Source organism: Gossypium hirsutum, chromosome A02 (genome assembly GCF_007990345.1).
Source record: "Gossypium hirsutum isolate 1008001.06 chromosome A02, Gossypium_hirsutum_v2.1, whole genome shotgun sequence".
NCBI classification, from domain to species: Eukaryota; Viridiplantae; Streptophyta; class Magnoliopsida; order Malvales; family Malvaceae; genus Gossypium; species Gossypium hirsutum.
Window position 1 is genome coordinate 97,325,721 of NC_053425.1, and position 13,659 is coordinate 97,339,379.

Below are 13,659 nucleotides of genomic sequence, written 5' to 3' on the forward strand. Positions count from 1 at the left end.
ATAGTCGAATGTGCTTAGAGACTATCTTATAAAGCCAATTGAAATCATGCTCCTTGTGTGTGGCTACTGAGCCGAAATTTGAAAAGTTTAATAAATGTTTCGTGTTCGAGCCTTAGTAACGAAGAAATGATATGGATGTGTTATGATTATTGATATATGTGTGTATGAACATTGGATTATATCCGGGCTAAGACCCGAAGGCAATTATGCGAGATGATATATCCGGGCTAAGACCCGAAGGCAATTATGCGAGTTGATATATCCGGGCTAAGACCCGAAGGCAATTATGCGAGTTGATGTATCCGGGCTAAGACCCGAAGGCAACTATGCGAGTTGATATATCCGGGCTGTGACCCGAAGGCAATTATGCGAGATGATATATCCGGGCTAAGACCCGAAGGCAATTATGCGAGTTGATATATCCGGGTTATGACCCGAAGGCAAATGTGTTTGTGGCTGTGTTCGGTTAAATACCGAAGAAACTTGGGTTTGAATGTGAGCGTTTTGTGCTGTAACTAATTTAATAATTATGCTTGACCAACCCGAATGATAAGGTATGTTTGCGTGTGCATTGGAAAAGTCGGTTCGTTTTAAATAGTGTTTGTGCGATCGGCTAACGAATTTTCGGCTTTTAGAAAGGTTGATACCTTGTGTATCTATGTTGATGAAGTGTGAAGTAAGTATGATTATGAGAATGTGTGTTAATAAAGTGATTTAGTTAGCTATGTGAATGTAATACTGTAGTCAAAGCCGATTTCATTACTTGAGACTTACTAAGCTTAAAATGCTTACCCGGTTGCTTTGGCTCTCTGTTTTATAGATTTTGTTCGTTAGCTATCGGATTCGGGATCAGCGAAGTCGAAGTCATCTACACTATCAAGCTCTTTTGGTACTCTTTTAGTTGAACTCTGGATATGGCATGTATAGGACTACCCCCTGTTGTTTAAGTTCTTTTGTGATGTATGTGTGTAAAGCCATGCGAAAATGGCTTGTAGATGTGGAGTATGGCATTAGACCATTTGTGTTCATGTATGTATATATATGGTTTCACGATGTGACTATGGATTGAAATGGAAGTGTTGGGCTAATGATCAGCCATTGGAATGGCTAAATATGATCACATGTGGACCTATGTATGGCAAAACCCTAGTTGGTCCATGGTAACCACAAAATAGGTAAAGTTTATCTTGAAAACAGATTTTGACAGCAACAGTGGTGTAGAATTGAAAAATCACATAAATTCGTAGGAGTGGAATTAAATAGTGAATAAATTATGTAATCGTACCTTGATGAATCTACTTTCATATGGAAGTAACGAAACAATTATAGCAACAGTACAGAAAGAGATATTCGGGTTCTTGTGGAACAGGGCCAGAACAGTTTCTGGATTCACTGTTCCGCCTTTGGAAATTCACTATAATTTGACCAGAGATAATTAGGGGTCATACCATATATGTATGGATTCCTCTCTGAGTCTAGTTTCCATAGAAACAAACGGCATTAGTATTGAAGCCCTGTGCAGAGAGATATCCCAGTCGTAATGGGAAAAGGTCAGTGTAGTCGACCCCTGTAACATGAGAGACTTTGACTAATAAACTGTACTAATGGGCCCGACCAAAAATTCTAGAAAAAAATATATAGGTGGGGACATGAGTCTAGTTTCAGGGAAAAATCACAAAACTGATTTTCGAGTTGTGAAACTCAAGATATGATTTTTGAAGCGACTAGTACTCAGACTGGGCAGTGTCTGGAAAAATTTTTAAAAGTCTGTCAACACCTCGTATTCGACTCCGGTGACGGTCCCGGGTTTGAGGTGTTACAATTTAGTGGTATCAGAGCCAGATTTAGTCGATTCTAGGACTACCGTAATGTGTTGGGGTCTAGCTATACATGCCATTTTATGTGATTAATTGATAGTGTGGTGATTTCTGACATTTGCAAATGTGTTTATTTATAGTAATGGATCCCGATCCCAACCGAGCGGTAGCTGATGATCTTGAGAGTGTAGCGCCTGCTCCCGCACAAGGGACAGCGCCGGTGGACTCTCAACCTAATGCGAGTAACCCGAACGATGAAGCTAGACAAGCTTTCTATAGCGTGATGAATGATTGGTTCAACCAATACATTCGAACTAATACGGCTGTTCCACAACCTCCATTCCCGACAAACACCACCCCCGCACCTACAATACCTCCGGTAACTGACCAAATAAGGTCAAATAAGCCCCCAGTTGACCGAATCCGAAAACATGGGGCTACTGAATTTAAAGCTACGGATAGCGACGATGCCGAGCAAGCTGAATTTTGGTTGGACAACACTATCCGGGTACTCGATGAGCTATCTTGTACACCCGATGAATGTCTAAAGTGTGCTATCTCCTTGCTACGTGATTCTGCCTACTATTGGTGGAGTACTCTGACTTCTGTCGTGCCCCGGGAGCAAGTAACTTGGGAGTTTTTCCAAACTGAGTTTCGGAAAAAGTATATCAGTCAGAGATTTGTTGATCAAAAACGGAAGGAATTTCTTGAGCTTAAGCAAGGTTCTATGTCAGTTACTGATTACGAGCGAAAATTTGTTAGACTTAGTAGATACGCTCGGGAATGTGTTTCGTCCGAGGCTGTTATGTGTAAACGCTTCGAAGATGGGCTGAATGAAGATATAAAAATGTTCGTTGGCATTCTTGAGATACGAGAGTTCGTAGTACTTGTCGAGCGAGCTTGTAAAGCCGAAGAGCTTAGAAAGGAAAAACAAAAAGTTGATGTGGGAACCGGGGAGTTTCGTAAAAGATTCTCGGGAAAGTCTCATCAACAAGCATCGAAGAAATTTCGAGATGATGTGGGCCGGTCTAAAAGCACTTCGGGCCTTTTTAGACGAGATCGTGATCGACCCCCTGTGGGTACACGAGGCACTTCAGTCGCCAGTGTTGGGAATGAACGTCGAGGCCGAACGGAATGTCGACATTGCGGTAAATGGCATTTGGGGAGTTGTAGATTCCATGACCGCTCCTGTTACAAGTGCGGATCAGTGGACCACTTCATTAAAGATTGCCCGAGGCTGTCCGAACAGAATGTAAATCAGAGTGGGAAACCGGGTGCTACCACTGCTCGAGGTAGACCATCTAGAAATATGGGCAATGCTAGTGGTGGTCAGAGAGGATCTAGAGATGCTACGACCAGATCCGAGGCTCGTGCACCTGCTAGAGCATATGCTATACGTGCCCGCGAGGATGCTTCTTCGCCTGATGTTATTACCGGTACTTTTACTCTCTTTGATACTAATGTAATTGCTTTGATTGACCCCGGTTCTACTCATTCGTACATATGTGAAACCTTAGCATCCAGTAAGACTTTACCTATTGAGGCTACTGAGTTTGTAATTCGGGTGTCAAATCCCTTGGGTCGTTACGTGCTTGTCGACAAAGTGTGTAAGAAATGTCCCCTAGCAATTCGAGGTTCCTGTTTTCCAGCGGACTTGATGCTTTTGCCGTTTGATGAATTTGATGTTATCCTTGGGTTGGATTGGTTGACCGTGCATGATGCGGTTGTGAATTGCAAAAGCAAGACTATTGATTTGAGGTGTGCAAATAACAAAGTAATCCGAGTTGAGTCTACGGATTTGGATGGGTTGCCCGCTGTAATATCCTCAATGTTGGCCCAGAAATATGTGAGAAAAGGGTGCGAAGCATACCTTGCGTATGTACTGGATGACCAAGAACTAGAAAAGAAACCTGAATCTGTGCCGGTGGTTTGTGAATACCCGGATGTTTTTCCTGAAGAATTGCCGGGTTTACCACCTGTTCGGGAGATAAAGTTTGGTATTGAGCTTATACCTGGGACTACGCCGATTTCGATAGCTCCGTATCGTATGGCACCAACTGAGTTAAAAGAGTTGAAAGCTCAGCTGCAAGAATTGACGGATAGAGGTTTCGCTCGGCCAAGTTTCTCACCTTGGGGTGCACCAGTATTGTTCGTGAAAAAGAAGGACGGAACCATGAGGTTGTGCATTGACTATCGTCAACTGAATAAAGTGACGATAAAGAATAAATACCCACTACCGCGTATCGATGATTTGTTTGATCAACTAAAGGGGGCCTCAGTGTTCTCAAAAATAGATTTGAGATCGGGTTATTATCAGTTGCGGATTCGAGATTCAGACGTACCCAAAACTGCTTTCAGAACGAGGTACGGTCACTACGAATTCTTAGTGATGCCGTTTGGGCTCACTAATGCCCCGGCAGTATTTATGGATTTGATGAATCGGATCTTCAGACCATATTTGGATCGGTTCGTAGTTGTGTTCATTGATGACATCTTGGTCTATTCAAGAGATGAGACCGAACATGCTGAGCACCTGAGACTAGTGTTGCAAATTTTACGGGATAAGCAGTTATATGCTAAGTTCAGTAAGTGTGAGTTCTGGTTAAGAGAGGTTAGCTTCTTGGGTCATGTGGTATCCGCGTCGGGTATTCGAGTTGACCCGAACAAAATTTCAGCCATACTTGACTGGAAACCTCCGAGAAATGTTACTGAAGTTCGGAGCTTTTTGGGGCTCGCCGGTTATTACCGACGATTTGTGAAAGGTTTCTCGATGATAGCCACACCAATGACGAAGCTACTTCAAAAGGATGTTAAGTTCGAGTGGACGGAGAAATGTCAGAAAAGTTTCGACCAACTGAAAACTCATTTGACTGAAGCTCCAATTTTGGTGCAACCCGAATCGGGTAAAGAGTTTGTCATCTATAGTTACGCATCCCTACTTGGGTTGGGTTGCGTATTGATGCAAGAAGGTCGAGTCGTGGCCTATGCGTCGAGACAATTGAAGCCACACGAGAGGAATTATCCGACCCATGATCTCGAACTAGCTGCCATCGTATTTGCTTTAAAAATATGGCGACATTATCTGTTTGGTGAGAAGTGCCATGTATTTTCGGACCACAAAAGTCTCAAATATTTGATGACTCAACGAGACTTGAATCTGCGACAAAGACGTTGGCTTGAGTTGTTGAAAGATTACGAGCTTGTCATTGATTACCACCCGGGAAAGGCTAACATGGTTGCGGACGCCTTAAGCCGGAAGTCATTGTTTGCTTTGCGAGCGATGAACGTGCATTTGTCTGTTCTACCAGACAATGTGTTAGTAGCTGAATTAAAAGCTAAACCATTATTGACTCACCAAATTCGTGAAGCTCAGAAAGTCGATGATGAATTGGTTGCAAAACGGGCTGAGTGTTTTCCGAACGAGGGATCAGAGTTTCAAATTGACGACGATAATTGTTTGAGGTTCAGAAATCGGTTGTGTGTTCCAAGGAATTCGGAACTCATTTCGATGATTCTGAACGAAGCCCATTGTAGCCGAATGTCAATTCACCCGGGGAGTACGAAAATGTACAACGATTTGAAACGTCAATTTTGGTGGCATGGTATGAAACGGGACATCTCCGACTTTGTTTCGAGATGTTTAATATGTCAACAAGTGAAAGCGGAACATCAAGTGCCTTCGGGATTACTCCAGCCGATCATGATACCCGAGTGGAAATGGGATCGAGTCACAATGGACTTTGTGTCCGGACTGCCCTTGTCAGCAAGTAAGAAGGATGCGATATGGGTTGTTGTCGATAGACTAACTAAGTCGGCTCACTTTATCCCCGTGCGTACGGATTTTTCATTGGATAAACTAGCTGAATTGTATGTTTCTCTGATTGTGAGATTACACGGGGTACCGATTTCTATTGTGTCGGATAGAGATCCGAGATTCACCTCGCGATTTTGGAAGAAATTGCAAGAAGCTTTGGGTACCAAGCTGCATTTTAGCACCGCTTTTCATCCACAAACAGATGGTCAATCCGAGCGGATAATTCAGATACTTGAGGATATGTTGAGATGTTGCATCCTCGAGTTCAGTAGTTCATGGGAACGGTACTTACCTTTGATTGAATTCGCTTACAACAATAGTTTTCAATCAAGTATTAAGATGGCACCCTACGAGGCTTTGTACGGTCGTAAATGCCGTACACCATTGTTTTGGACCGAGCTCGGTGAAAGTAAAATTTTCGGAGTTGATTTGATTAGAGATGCTGAACAGAAAGTAAAGGTAATCCGTGAAAGTCTGAAGATAGCCACGGATCGTCAGAAATCGTACGCAGATTTGAAACGAAAAGACATTGAGTATCAGGTGGGAGACAAAGTGTTCCTTAAGGTTTCACCTTGGAAAAAGATACTCAGGTTCGGCCGTAAGGGCAAGTTGAGCCCAAGATTCATTGGGCCGTACGAAATCTCCGAACGAGTTGGCCCGGTTGCGTATAGATTGATTTTGCCCCCGGAACTTGAAAAGATTCATGACGTCTTTCATGTTTCGATGCTTCGATGCTATCGATCTGATCCATCGCACATAATTAGCCCATCAGAGGTTGGAATTCAAGTCGACATGAGCTATGAAGAAGAACCGATGCGTATCCTAGCTCGTGAAGTAAAGGAGTTGCGAAACAAAAGAGTTCCGCTAGTAAAGGTGTTATGGCTCAAACACGGGATCGAGGAAGCTACTTGGGAGACCGAGAGCTCAATGAAAGAACGATACCCAAACCTATTTACCGGTAAGATTTTCGGGGACGAAAATTTCTTAAGTGGGGGAGAGTTGTGACGGCCCAAAGTTGACCCTAGTCGAAAAGTGGTTTCGGGACCACGAAACCGAGTCTTATAAATAATTAAAAATTATATTCTGTGTTTATGATGTGAGTAATTGCATGTGTGAAAGTTTCATGCATTAATTTGATCATCTTTATGTGAATTTTTTTTATATGGACTTATATGAAACTTTGTTGGAAAGTGAGAGGCTAATTTACAATGGTCTAATAGTACATGCATTGAAAGGAGTGGTTTTGCATGTCAATTTACCCAAGTTAAATATGGTGGCCGGCCATGTTATGTAGTAAATAATATTATAACTATTTTATGCTAATAGTTTATGTTACAAAATGAAATAATGAATAAGGTTAATAAAATACAAGTTAGTGGGAGGAAAAACCAAAGTTAGCCTATGTTTTCTCCTCCATTGCCGTAACTAGAGAAAGAAGAGGAAGAAAAGCCTTTGGGGAAGAAAATTCGGCTAAGGTGGATACCTAAAGTAAGGTAAGTTCAATGTCATTCTTGGAAAACTTATGCACCATTTGGATGATTAGTTTAACTTCTACCTATTTTATGGTTTGAAGATAGGTTTGGTATGAGTTAAGTTTCGGTTAAGGTGGATTGATTAATTGGGTTTTATAAGGAAATTATGCCATAGCCGAATGTGTCTTGAAGAAGATGTCATATGTGCTTATTATAAGTATATGTATGTTCGGCTAATGAGTTTGAATTGAAGTTTCGATAGGTGGGTTGAGTGGCCGAGTGAACTATAGGCTTTGCAAGGATGGAATTTACTTATAAGTTGTGTGTGTATGGCTTTATTTGCTAATGACATTTAAGAGTTTAAATCTTGAATAATGTTATGCATAGGTTTCGGCCATGAATCCTTGTGTTATAACACTTGCTTAATAATGAAAGAACATGAGCTTAAAGCTTGAGTAACACTCGGCTTTAGTGTAAGTTAAAATTTGTTAGAAAATAATTTTCAAGTTAGTAGATTATGTGTTAAGAGAGGGATTTAGAATATATATATATATAGCTGAATGTGATATGTGTGAATTATATGTTAAATCAAGGCTTGGTAAGCTAGCTATTAAGGTGAAATGCTAATGTTAGTATTTGATTTGGTAATAATCTGTTTGGGGACAGCAGCAGTAAGGTGATTTTGGAAAATCGCCATAAATTGTAGGAGTTGAATTAGAAGCTGAGTGAATTATGTCATTAAAGCTTGAAGAGTCTATTTTCTTACAAAGGAAACTATAAAAACAAAAGAGTTACCGATCTTGAGATATTTGAAGTATTGTGGGGCTGAGTCAAAATGACTGCTGGATTCCCTGTTCTGTATTTAGAAAATCATTATAAATTGTACAAAATGATTATAAGATAAAATTTATATGCTTAGACTCCTTAATGAGTCTAGTTTCAAATGAGATCAAATACAACACATTTGGAATTCTGTAAAGTGAGAAATTGGATTCGTAGTGAAGAGTGGTCAGAATAGTCAACCAGTGAAATAGGGGAAACTTTAAGAAAAATCTGGTATTGATTGGCCAGGCCTAAAATTCTGAAAATTTTATGGATGGAAGATATACGAGTCTATATTCAGGGAAAATTAACGGCAAGTGATTTGGAGTTTAGTAGCTCCAGTTATAAGTAATTTAGTAACTACTGCTCAGGAAAATAGCTCGTAGTGAATATGTGATTTTGTTGTAAACATTAATGAAAGTTTGCCGATGAATTATTTATTGATTAATATAAAGCTTGCTATAATCTATGTGTGTGAAAGTCGGATCAATATATATAATATTATTCTGAAAGTAATACTTGAATAGTCGATTAATGACTATTTTAAATTTTGTTGAACTTAAGCTCAAGAGCAAGGGGGAACTAGATCCGATAAAGGGAAGGAAAAAGTAATTGAATAGCCGTTGAAGTCGTTCGACGACATTTGAGGTAAGTCTTCGAGTAATGACCCTACTTGAATTATATTGAAATTAATAGTCATACTATGACGGATAGTCGAATGTGCTTAGAGACTATCTTATAAAGCCAATTGAAATCATGCTCCTTGTGTGTGGCTACTGAGCCGAAATTTGAAAAGTTTAATAAATGTTTCGTGTTCGAGCCTTAGTAACGAAGAAATGATATGGATGTGTTATGATTATTGATATATGTGTGTATGAACATTGGATTATATCCGGGCTAAGACCCGAAGGCAATTATGCGAGATGATATATCCGGGCTAAGACCCGAAGGCAATTATGCGAGTTGATATATCCGGGCTAAGACCCGAAGGCAATTATGCGAGTTGATGTATCCGGGCTAAGACCCGAAGGCAACTATGCGAGTTGATATATCCGGGCTGTGACCCGAAGGCAATTATGCGAGATGATATATCCGGGCTAAGACCCGAAGGCAATTATGCGAGTTGATATATCCGGGTTATGACCCGAAGGCAAATGTGTTTGTGGCTGTGTTCGGTTAAATACCGAAGAAACTTGGGTTTGAATGTGAGCGTTTTGTGCTGTAACTAATTTAATAATTATGCTTGACCAACCCGAATGATAAGGTATGTTTGCGTGTGCATTGGAAAAGTCGGTTCGTTTTAAATAGTGTTTGTGCGATCGGCTAACGAATTTTCGACTTTTAGAAAGGTTGATACCTTGTGTATCTATGTTGATGAAGTGTGAAGTAAGTATGATTATGAGAATGTGTGTTAATAAAGTGATTTAGTTAGCTATGTGAATGTAATACTGTAGTCAAAGCCGATTTCATTACTTGAGACTTACTAAGCTTAAAATGCTTACCCGGTTGCTTTGGCTCTCTGTTTTATAGATTTTGTTCGTTAGCTATCGGATTCGGGATCAGCGAAGTCGAAGTCATCTACACTATCAAGCTCTTTTGGTACTCTTTTAGTTGAACTCTGGATATGGCATGTATAGGACTACCCCCTGTTGTTTAAGTTCTTTTGTGATGTATGTGTGTAAAGCCATGCGAAAATGGCTTGTAGATGTGGAGTATGGCATTAGACCATTTGTGTTCATGTATGTATATATATGGTTTCACGATGTGACTATGGATTGAAATGGAAGTGTTGGGCTAATGATCAGCCATTGGAATGGCTAAATATGATCACATGTGGACCTATGTATGGCAAAACCCTAGTTGGTCCATGGTAACCACAAAATAGGTAAAGTTTATCTTGAAAACAGATTTTGACAGCAACAGTGGTGTAGAATTGAAAAATCACATAAATTCGTAGGAGTGGAATTAAATAGTGAATAAATTATGTAATCGTACCTTGATGAATCTACTTTCATATGGAAGTAACGAAACAATTATAGCAACAGTACAGAAAGAGATATTCGGGTTCTTGTGGAACAGGGCCAGAACAGTTTCTGGATTCACTGTTCCGCCTTTGAAAATTCACTATAATTTGACCAGAGATAATTAGGGGTCATACCATATATGTATGGATTCCTCTCTGAGTCTAGTTTCCATAGAAACAAACGGAATTAGTATTGAAGCCCTGTGCAGAGAGATATCCCAGTCGTAATGGGAAAAGGTCAGTGTAGTCGACCCCTGTAACATGAGAGACTTTGACTAATAAACTGTACTAATGGGCCCGACCAAAAATTCTAGAAAAAAATATATAGGTGGGGACATGAGTCTAGTTTCAGGGAAAAATCACAAAACTGATTTTCGAGTTGTGAAACTCAAGATATGATTTTTGAAGCGACTAGTACTCAGACTGGGCAGTGTCTGGAAAAATTTTTAAAAGTCTGTCAACACCTCGTATTCGACTCCGGTGACGGTCTCGGGTTTGAGGTGTTACATCTACCGAATAAACAACATGATGTTCACTATAAGAAACTTCAACTACAAGCATACTACAATTACTTGTCAGTTTAATTCCAGCAGAGCTTCTTGATTGACCTACTCCAGACCTGCACAAGTACTTTTCAGTTGAAGCTGCTGCACCCATGATCATACCTAAAATTGCAAAAAACATAGAATCAATGAACTCATATAGAGTATAACAAATCATCTGTGAGCTTTGAAGTTCTTAAAATGCTACACAAAGAACTTACATAATTTATACATATTTATTTCTCTTTTTTTTCCTGGCTATAGATTTTTCAAAATAATCAATAAAATTATAATAAATTCCACTTTTAGCATAAATTCAAGGGCTTATGCAACCAAAAATCTTAAAATTTACCCTTAAATAAATCCATAGATCCCTATATTACTCCTATTAAATCCTTAACCTTTAATTTACATTCAAGTAAGTTCTAACTCTGGAAGAAAAACACACCTGGAACTCTGCATTATGATCCTCAACCAACGATGGAAGCTGAGAAAGGAAAATTTCAGCAGCCATGTCCCATGCATCCTTAGAATGTGCAGAAGAAAATTTTAAAATAAACAACCGAGAAACAAGTTGTAAAGTAAGTGAATATCCCTTACAGTACCACATATGGTGCTGATGGGTAACCAAAGAATCAGACGGCTTACATTTATAATCATTGGAATTAAGATAGTAGAAATAACTGCACAAAGTACTACAGTCTAAGCAATAATTAGGCAGATATAGTTTTTAGTTACTTGTAAACCAAATAAGGAAAAAATGAACATTAAAGCCAATACAAATCACATTTTTAACTGAAAGACTCACTGAAGACTTATATGTAAGAAGAGCAAGAAAAAAATGGAAAAAGAACAAAACCAAACCAAAACCAACATCCAAGCATTCCATTTTATACTGGTGAAAGATTTTTCAAAAGAAATAGAAAAACCTAAACTTGAACTCACCTAACAATTTTTGTCCTCTATTACAATTCCAGATGCCAAGAACAAGGCAAGAACTCATGTCAGAATCTAACTAGTAATGGATACTCTCGGGACTCATCAAGATAAAAAATAAAAAAGAACCTACCTCGTGCTATGGCATCCTCTTTCCTTCTCAATTCCTGCAAAATATAAAGTTAACATTCAGTTACTACAAGGAAAAATTAATCTAAGAGCAAAATGAATAGCAAAACCACCTTACATACAACACAATTACATATTGCATCCGAACATATAAGAATCAAGTCATTGCATAATTTTAGTATTTTCATAATAGAAAGACTACAGAACATAAAGATATTTTACAAGAATTCAAACAGAAAAACTAAACTGAAATATGAATAGGAAATTCAGATTCAAAAACTATAGTTTTGATTTTTTTTGCGCCAAGATAGCAATATTTAAATTACTTCAGAAATTTGTATAATTTGTAACTGCAATGCGAAAGGAACAACTTATCACAATTGATATCAAATACCGCAAAAATAAATCGGAAGCACCACACTTATTATTCAAGGGCCAGCCTCACTCGAGTGTAAACAGCGAACAACAAATTAACCATTCACGCTTCTTCAGTTTAGCCTCTTTTGCTTTAAGTTCCTTCTCTCTTGCTTTTAAATCCTAGATTTGATAAGACAAAAACATCAAAAGAAGTCTATGATTTTAATCATATATATTTTAATCATTTTGTGACCAAAGAATTGATGTTGGATAGAAAATATGATTGAAAACTTATTTTGTGCAAGTACAACACTAGGATTCCAACTTTGTCCTCCTTGGCAATCAATAAAGCAAGGCCAGTACAACGGTTGTATACCTCAAACTTGGGCCAGTACGAAATATCATATGATGAGTACAACGTGAAACAAGTTCCCACATATCTAAAGCTGGTAGCTCCACTAAATCTTGGCTAATCTCAAACCGAAAGACTTAATCTGTAACTTTTTTTTAATAAGTGAAACAAAAATATTGATGAGACTCGAATTTCGACATTAAATTTGTAATGTTTTATTTATGTTTATATCTAGGAATTTCAAGCTCCTAAAGAGTGATGATTTCATGTAAAATGGTGAATGCTATAACAATCTCGTACAGTCTCAAGCTTTGTGAGGTTAGTCCTCACTCTTAAAGATAAGAACAGTAAATAAAGATTTGGAAATGATAAGAACAGTAAATAAAGATTTGGAAATGATAAATTCTGTAATATAAAATGTAATGCAGAGGGGCGAAATCACCTTTTCCTCTTTGCTTTGGTTCCACACCTGCAGAGATAATATATATATTTTAAAAAAAAACCCCAACAAGAATACAATTACATGAGAATACAAAAATGAACCTGAAATGGAAGAAAGAATAAGAGGCACCAACGAAAAATAATATATATTTTTTACTTTGTTCTTTACTATTTTTATAACAAAAATTATTCATATTAGTAAAAATCAGATCACCCTTACATAAAAAAACTGAAGGGGATTCAAACAGTTAAATCATATACCATAGTGTATTTGATTTTCCAATAACCCAAATGGGAAAAAAAGAAAAAAAGGAAAAAAAATCAAAATCTTGTATTTGGGTATAAAGGCTAAAGCTTTAATTGATATATGTTGCAGAGAGATAGAGATTTAAAATAAAAAAACACATAAAAATCAATGAAGGAAGGAAATTTGAAATGGGTTAAGATGAAGGGAAAAAAATGATTTTAGGGGGAACAATTAGGGGTTTAACGGGGGAAACTTTTGGGGATAAAATGCGTGATTTTTGAAGGAAAATATTTTTTGCGGCGTTTTCATATAAAAACGCCACTATTGTTTACTTTTTGCTACTTTTTTCATAAAAACGCCCCAAAAAATTATTTCATTTTGAACAAAACGACACCGTTTTGTTTTGCTAAAAATCTTTTATTTTCTCTGTTAAAAATTATTAGTTACATGATTTTATAAAACATTTATTATTACTATTTTTTATAAATTAGATTTTTATAAAAAAAACCAAGTACTCTCAAAATAAATACCATATATTTTAATAAGAAAACAAATGATCAAATGGCTATAATTAATTATTAAGTTAGAATTATCAAATGTAAGCAATCAATCTCTCACATATCAAATTTCTGTTAAAGATTGAGATGTTAATCATGATTTTATATGTAACACCCCGAATTTGGGCCTAGAAGTATCGAGCCTTGAGT

General features: G+C 37.9%; 1 long non-coding RNA gene across 2 annotated transcripts; it reads right to left on the reverse strand.

Annotated features, from left to right (window-relative positions):
- Positions 1-10,461: 10,461 nt before the first annotated feature.
- LOC107951859 (uncharacterized) lies at positions 10,462-13,204 on the reverse strand. 2 transcript variants are annotated; one of them, XR_005905191.1, is made up of 6 exons: positions 12,967-13,204; positions 12,707-12,733; positions 11,950-12,092; positions 11,560-11,593; positions 10,939-11,016; positions 10,462-10,613 (listed from the first exon to the last, which is right to left on the reverse strand). It is a non-coding gene; the product is annotated as an uncharacterized lncRNA (long non-coding RNA). The 2 variants fall into 2 exon arrangements; XR_001698645.1 differs by having other exon boundaries at positions 12,926-13,204.
- Between the last annotated feature and the right edge of the window lie 455 nt (positions 13,205-13,659).